Below are 9399 nucleotides of genomic sequence, written 5' to 3' on the forward strand. Positions count from 1 at the left end.
TATTATATGATACAATTCTCGGGGAGGATTTCCATATTCTTTGATACACGCTGATGAATAGAATTGAACAAATGACATTTCTATAGTGACCTATCGTTGTAACGGGGAGGGAAATGAAAAGTAAGAATAGTAAAAGATAGTCAGTAAGTAAAAAAAAATGCAAACTAAAATCCGTTTCCGGTGTTATATGGTGATGAGTATTGTATATATGTTACTAATAATACTATTGTGTCACATTGTTCGCGTACTTAAATCAGTAAAACACATATTATAATATAATTTACGTACCTACCTATATTATCATATAATCATTTTAGTTTTTAAACCATGTCAGTAGCTACGTCATAATATTGTATACCTACCTATTGAGTTAGAAAAATGTAGAGCAGCGTTTCTTAAACTGTGTTCCGCGGAACCTTGGGGTTCCGCGTAGATCACTTCAGGGTTCCGCGAAGCTTTTTTTTTTTTAAATGTTCAAGAAAATTACTTTAAAATATCCATTATGGAAAATAATACTTGTATATTAAATAATAATGTATAAGCCATATGGAATAATCTATCAGCTAACTCTATATATTCAATAATCTATACTTCTACTTAATATTATAATTTATTTGCAAATAATCCTAAAAAAAACTAAAAAGGTAAAAAGAATTAGGGGTTCAACGATAAAAGTGGACATCAAAAAGGGTTCCACGGATAAGGAAGTTTAAGAAACGCTGATCTAGAGTATTAATTCTTTGAATTGAATCTTCGCAGAAACCTTAACGTAAAACTATAGCATGTCTGAAATTTGAATATGGTAAATATAATGAATATTTTTATGTAATAATTAATAAGTTATAACTTTTTTATTTTTATTTTTATTAGCCTTCAGTCATCGACTATGATGGCTCAAGTTATAACTTTATAAGTAAATATTTGTATTGTGTATCATAAAGTATAAATAATATTGTTTATAACCGAATTTTATTACATACTGTACTCAATTAACAGGAAACATATATACTGGATACCGGTGTATGTATGTTATTTTATTGCATATTCAGCTATTATATACAAATATATTATAATTGTTGGTGAATCGGAATTAAGCTGACTTTGTCTCTGTTTTAAAAATTCATTTAAATTGGACACGAGACACTACAATGTATAATGACGTATGATATCCGATTACTACGGGGAAAAAATACAATATTTGATTCAACACGAATTGATGACAAAACTTCATCAAGAGTACAACTGACCTTTCCGGAAACTAAAACACTGACCTAAAAAGTTTAATTCACATAGTATACTACAGCTATTAATCCGCTTTTGGCATAATAACATTTCAATTCACTTCGTATAATTGATGTTGTAGCTGGTAATCATTTAGTGTTAACAATTCCTGTAAACAAACTAGAAATATAATTATCTTATGTTTCATAATTAGGCGATTGTCATTATATTTATATATATATATATTTAAATGTAAAAAGTTTAATAGGATGAACGCAGTGGCCAAGGAAATAAAAAAAGCTCATTAATATTTGTTGCTTATAAATAATTCAAGTCGTCCATTAAGTTTTTTTTTTCAAAATAATATTCTTAAAAATTTCGTAAAATATTCTTTCGTATACATTCGTACGTCGTTTACATAAATAATATTATGAATAGGTAGTTGAAAAACATTTATTATATTTTTCATTAAGGAAAACCCTAATCATATAAAGAACATTTTACTCACATATCGTAAGTATTATAGGAGTATGCAGCAATCAATTATATCAATTATATTAAATTGAATTATAAGAAATTAAAAAAATATTTGAAAAACGCGAACTAAACAAATGTTACCAACAATTACAAGTGATAGACTGGATAGTATGAGGGATAACTCGATTAACAAATAATTAACGACTGTGATAATATTATAATATGGTATAATATTATGCTAGGCGAGTATAAAAATGTACGATCTGATTATGTCTGACAATGCACTTGTTGTGCAATCGATGTAATATTATGAACATTCTCGTAATACGCAATTTTCGGAAATTCGATATGTTTGGGATTGAAATGAATACAGAAAAAAAAAGAAAAATACAAAGACGTCGTGAGTAGCGTATTGTTTTTGGAAGACTACTGGCGCTGCGGTATACAATATAGTTATAAGTTCTGTACCAATAGGTACCTATTGTGGCGGAAGTGTTCGGACAAGACGCAGGCAGACACGTCCTGAAATTTAAAATTATAGTCTTTATTTTTTATCAGTAAGCTTACGAAAAATGCATGTAATATGTTTATAACGTGTGTGTAAAGTAAAATAAAATCCCCGGCTGTCACGTACTATTATAACGAAGCAATATGTTTGAAATAATATGCTTATCGGTGCCTCGACTGTGAGAGAAACATTTCCGATGCGACAGAAATTTAACAACGAAATCTATTTGAAATCGTGATAAATTGAATAATGAACATATAAAGTAATGAACAATTGTCGATTTTAGTGGATATTTTCCGTATAAGAATGACTATTTTTGGGCAAAACAAAATTGATATATTTTATTACAATTTAAAAGCCTAATTTATTACAGTTAAAAATAATTACAAATACCTACGATTTAAGTCTAACAATACAGCGTGTTTGAGTCATGGTTTTATATATAAATAAAAAAAATGGTTTTTGACCATGCGATGGGGGTGATTAATAAAATTTTAAGTTTTTTTTACACACATTCAAAATGTATTAATATTATTCATATCACGTTGTAATGAGTATTTTTTTTTTCAATTCGTTAAGTTTTAATGATATTTAAAAATGTCTAAATTATTATTGATATTCAAATCCCTGCAATATATAAATGTTTTGCATAAAAACGAAAATACATATCAAAAACAATACATAAAAAAAGTTACAGTAATTTTAACAGAAAAAATAACAGAATAGGAAACTATTTGCTATCAAGACACTACAATTAGAAATTATTAATTATTTAAGGAAATTTATAATTAAGGCATCACACCAAATCATACAGCAGTCGTTCAGATGTTGACAACATTGGATACTTAATCAAATAATAACGTGATATCTTCAAACGATTATTGTAACTTTATTACTTTTCAAAAAACATTGAACATAAACATAAAACATGAAACATTACACTATTACTTAAATAAGTAACTATTTTATATAAACTAATTTTGAAAACATTTAGACAAATATTGTATGTTATTTATAGACATACTTTTGAATGTTTAACATTTTTATAAACAGTTTTATACGTAATTTTCCAAAAAGAAAAAATATGAATTTATAATACACATTTCTGATAAATATAGATAAAGTGGTTTCAGATGGTTTTATCTCAAAATTGTGCTTTGATTGATTTATCATTGAATTAAAATTTAATAGAACCGTGACAGTTTCCTACTTAATGATGATTTAGTTTTGATTTTTCTAAAAATTATTTTTAAGTTCAATAAATTATTAATCTTCATGAGATCTCTCTCTTGATATCTAAATTTGAAAACATAATATTTAGTAAAACAATGTCTACGAGAGCGTTAATGTCGATAGAACACGAAAGTTCCACAAAACTGACAATAGCAGTTTCATTATCACTGCACCAGTGATTATTGTAAAGAATAACTTCATTGATTTAAATTGGTTTGAATATTAATTATTAATCAAAAATCTTTGGTATTTTTAAGGGGTTGGTGTAGGCAAATTTAATAACACTACAAAAAATTATAATTTTTAAAGTTGAATATTTGTTAATTTTATTTCAAAATAATTTAGGTGCGATGATCCACATTGCTGTACTATTATTTGTTAATAGTTGTTCAGTAATTATGAAATAATTTATAAAAATCGATCAACAATTAAAATTATACTTAAATATGGGTTCAGAACGATTTTAAAGAACCAACATTTATGACAATCATTTTAAATAACAATATTTATCGATTAACATGTATCTAGATTTTTGTTTATAACTAGCTATACTAAAAAAGTTTCTAGATATTTAAGATTTAAAAAATAAAAAATGAAACATCTATAACTCTTAAAAAATTTGATATTTTGTAGAAAGGACTAAGTATCAAACTTGAGAAGACATTTTAGATATTACTTCATGATTGCATTTTATTAGGAATTTAATTTATTTTTCATTAAAACGATTCTTCAACACTAGGTTTTGATTCATGAAGATATGTGGGTAATACTTATTTTGTGACATTTAAATTGCCTCAAAACACGTGAATTTGGATGCTGCGTGGTATTAGACCATAACTGGAAACATCGACAAGTATCTGCAGAAATATACCTGACTGACATTAACATAAAACATATTACCTGCCTATATATAACGAATATGATTTTATGAGTCAGTGCCGTGGCCCGTGGAAATATAAAATTTGGTTTATTTAAGGAAATTATTCACACTATTTACCTGTTGGAGTCAGCACTTATATGCAATTAATAGAGCCATCGAGGTATAAGTGCCTATACGTGTAGCGATCCAAAGTGTTTGACAATATAAATTGCAAGTATCTCGTAAAAAACGTGCAGACATTTGCGATCTTATGATTGACTTTGTTTATATTCATGATATGTATTCGTTATATTTATTCATGGTAGGTATATGATATTCTATTAAACGGCACAATAACCGTGTAGGGAAAATAACACATGGCTGATGTATTTAAATGTAGCCTGTAAGTATTGATTGTATAACACAATTAATTGATTTCTAATGTTATAACTGCGGATATTAAGTTCAGAAGGCTCACAACGTTATTTTAAATTTATTTTTGACTGATAGATTTAAAAATGTACTAAAAATAATATAATAATGCACCGATGCGAAGTCATAGAAAGAAAACCAATAATCAATGCGATTGTTTAAATGTTTTTATGTAGAATGAAGACAATTTGTGCGGATAAACACGAACATTGTATCAAATCCAGGGGCACACAATATTGTTTTCCATGGGTTCTAACATTTTATATACGGCCCTGATTATTTTTAAAAATAATCATAATATAAGTCATAACCAAACCTAATATCACTAATGGATGACTCCTTACCGTGTTCCCTCTGTGTCCCTTAATATCATCATACTATATTATATAGCCATATAGGTACCAACTATACTAACTGTGCTAAGTTGAGTATTACTATTTAATAAATATATAATGTAGGTATATAGCTTTTAATATAATATAGATAATTATAACTAAAGTGTTTTCAAGTGAGTTTAAAAAATATCACAAAACTTGGTCAAGTGTCGAGCTTCTCCTCACGAATAGATTTATTTTTTAGTTTTCATATCTACTACAATAATATATTTTGTATTATTTGATTACTCCAAATTTGTGTCTAAATTGATCTGAAATAAAATTGAAATGATTACAATGATACATTGTACAATTTAATTTAAATTATCATTATCTGTAAAAACAAGCCAATGGTCACGGTAACCGAGACTTTTTCCTTAATAATAATTTTAAAAAATTATTATCGGTGAGTTATATTAAATGTAATTAAATAAATTAGTAAGTACTAAGTATTTCCTACCCTTATAGGTATTACACTATTACGTATGAAAAGTAATAAAATAACTAACAATACTATCTCGTGTATAATTATATTGTATTTTAGTTATTCCTACTAGACTATACTAACATATGGGCCATATCGATACCTAAGGATCGCCCAAGCGACCAAACGAAAAAAATATAAAATACATTGTAAATCGCACTCAGACAATAATGATACCGTCGTTGTGGTATAAGAATATTATTGTAATAATATTAGTGTGGTAAGAAAATGTGTGGTTGAAAAAAATCGAAATGTTATTTGGGACCGTAGCTACCGTTTTTTATGTTGCAGATATAGGCGCATTATATATGTATGTGTGAAGTTTTTGTGCGATTCGGCGAAGCCAGTTTCCTTTCTTCGTCGGTTGAACACACGCACACGCTGTTTTGACGGCGGTGACGGTTTTTTATTTCATTATTATCATTATTATTATTATTATTATACATATGCCCACCGACCTTGAAACCTATTCGCATGAGCTAACACTTTCACAAAACGGTTTTTTTTTACCAAACGAAACACGTGCGCGCGCATTCGCTCACTCTCGCCGCCCGCCTGCACGTATACCACCTCGACCGATGCGCCGTTGTCGTCGTCATTATATTATTATTATGTATTATATTATATATTTATATTATATTATTCGCCACCGACTCACCTTGTGCGACGGCAATAGCCGCCGACGTTAGTTTGCGCTCCCGCAAGCTGTAATTATCGTTCGCTCTCGGCTTATCCTATTCGAAATGAATAGAAAAAAAAGAAAAGAAATAAAAAAAAAAAACGACCGCCAAACTGGTCCGAGGACAACGTCAAAAATGATTTTTTTTTTTATCATACATAATATGTAGCATTATGTAGCCTTCTGGCAGGCGCGTACCAAATTCAAGATTAGGTTGTTGGCGGGTTTTTCGTCCTCATCTCTCCGGTTTTTGTTTCCACCAAAAAGGCTTTCTCTCTCCCACAGTCCCACGCTGTATCATACTATGATATAACATGTCGTATAGTCGTACGATGATATGTGGACGGTCAATATTATAACACAATATCATGTGTTACATAAGTCCAATCACGTACCATTGTTTCAAGTGTTTTCACGGCAAATCCATATTTTTAAACGCAGATTTTTCAATTATGATGTGATTATATAATATTGTACCTACTAGAAATCGGAACGTTTTCAATTTGATTATGAAAAATTGAAAACTATAGATCAGCCTATATTTATTAGAACACTACTGCCCATAAACCAATATAATTTCTAAAAAAATATCAAAATGTTTTTCAATGCATTGCAGATATTATAGCTATAAATACGTATACAAATATTATATGCTATATTTGGTGAGATTGAAACATTCTAATGTTCTGAATGTGTGCATTCACTTAACAGCGAATTATTTCGAAATAAAAAACGAGCGTCTATTGTTTTTAGACAAAATACTATAATTTCAAATCGCATTTTTTGGCATTATAATTCATATCGATCTACTCCATACATATGGAATTGTACATAAATTGCACAAGATGGTGTCACGCGTAGTGTATATAACTATATGAGCAAATACGCCACGTAACTCCCGAATTAGGTTTAAACCACCACCACCACCACCCTTGGACCCTAAGGTCCAAAATAGGTGAGGGGTGTTCGCGTTAAATGAGCAAGGGACGCGCGGATAAAGAGTGAAATATTGAGACGTAAAGAGTCAGAGATAAAGAGAAATTGAGAGAGAGAGAACGCTAAAATTAAATTAAATATATAACGAGCGCAAACCTTACCCCTCGCCTTGCAAAGCACCCCGTCCGTATAAAACCACGTCGATATATTTGTCCACCACCATCGTCAAATCCCGTAATACTCGTGCGTTCTCCTTATTCGACTTTATCGTTTTCGCGCTCCTTTTCTTGTATTTTTTCACTCTCTCGTCGGAAATATAGTTATATTAGTGTATAAACTTATATATTATAGTAACACGACTGACATTTTTTTAATCTCATCGATGTCCGTCGAAAATGCACTATCGGCTCGAAGTGACAAGGCGTACCCATATAGATATTGTAGGTATATATATATTAGCAAACCAATATCAACGGCCTCGGCTGATATTATATATTATTTTTTTTTTTTACGTTAGATATGATATATAATGTGTTTGCTACATCGCATAATATGTGGTGACGATAATATATAATGCAGTTCGAATTACGCTCGAGATTAATAATTTTTAAATAATACATTTGTCTTTCTATAATTACGATATAATATACGCAAATTAAGTGTGTAGGTAAACCAGCCACATACAGTCGCGCGCGCGCGTAAAATAAAGACGAGGTGAAAGATTATGAAATATTAATTCGATAAGCGATTTAACCTTCAATAATCAACTCAACAGATATTGTGCAAGACGCTAAACCCATTATTTTCGGCAAATTTTTAGAAACTTTAATAGTATAACACGCAATTCATGAATTCATCAGTTAATTTGTACATGTTAAATTATTGTTATAACAATCAAAATCAAAATGCTGATCAAAATGTAGACTTTGAATCTTATATATATATATATTGCTAACCACGCGTTCTACTTCAATTATTTTTTGTTTTCAGAAAACACTTTATTTATTATTTAATCGAACATTGTCCAACGCCTTTCTAATAATCTTTAAGTAGCACAGCTTTTACATAACACTATACTATTATAGGTATTATAAAATAATAAATACATGTTTTCTATGAGAAGAAACATTCACTCTAAAAATAAAAACGGAATGTACCTATGCTTTTTCTAGTCTAATGTGTAAAATATTTAACGAAATATAACAGCTGATTATTATTTTAATATTATATTAATGATGTGTATTAATCGTGTGTTTTACACATATATATATAAAATACATTATTTTGTCATGATTTCGTAATTATTATTAATTACCAAGTAAACATTAAAAAAAGTGAGATAAAAAAGATATAGCTAAATCATACAACAGTATAAACAAACAGTTTAAGTTATGGTTGATTATGAGATAACTATTTACGCATTTAAAAACTAATTATTTCTTTAAGAATTATTATGTACAAATATTAAATAATATAGGTACAATAATAAAAAAAAGTTTAAATATACATTATTTCAAATAAAATTATTACATGGGGACTTGAAAATATGCCAAAATCCATTATTCAAATACTACATAAGGTGATAAGCTGAAGTTCTAAACTTCAATTTATGCATTGCCATGATGGTATTACTATCGCCTATACAATAAAACATAATATTTTGCATATTGTTTATTTTATCTCTATAATTGTTTTGAAATCAGTTGTAAACGTTCTTAGTCAGCGTGTTTATGTACTCAAAATTATCAGTAAAACGTCCTCTTAAATTCTAATCTGTAGCGATAAATATGCTGATCTATAAGTGGTTGAACACTGAATTTTCGAAGCACTTAATATTAACAGGTTGAGCGCCAAAAGACCCAGTTTTGGATATAGACTAGATTTTGACGACTGCCAACAATGATTTTTTTTTATTGCCATTATGATATATAAAATTGAAATATTATACTTTTTTATATTTTGTGGTTACACTAAAATATGTCTTAGAAATCATAATAATTTAAGGGTTTCACTATAATCATATAAAAATATAGTGCACAGACTGAAAATAATAAGCTTAAATTAACGATTAAAACGTATAAATGAACACCAATTGTGGGTGTAATTGAATAAAAGGATATTATAATGAAACCCAAATGTAGATATCATAGTATTTTAAAAAAAAATTAAGCAGGACTAAACTTGGGTCTTTCTGCA

The sequence above is a fragment of the Diuraphis noxia genome, unplaced genomic scaffold, assembly GCF_037042655.1.
Source record: "Diuraphis noxia isolate RWA-SAM2 unplaced genomic scaffold, SU_Dnox_SAM2 contig0002, whole genome shotgun sequence".
In the NCBI taxonomy this organism is placed as follows: Eukaryota; Metazoa; Arthropoda; class Insecta; order Hemiptera; family Aphididae; genus Diuraphis; species Diuraphis noxia.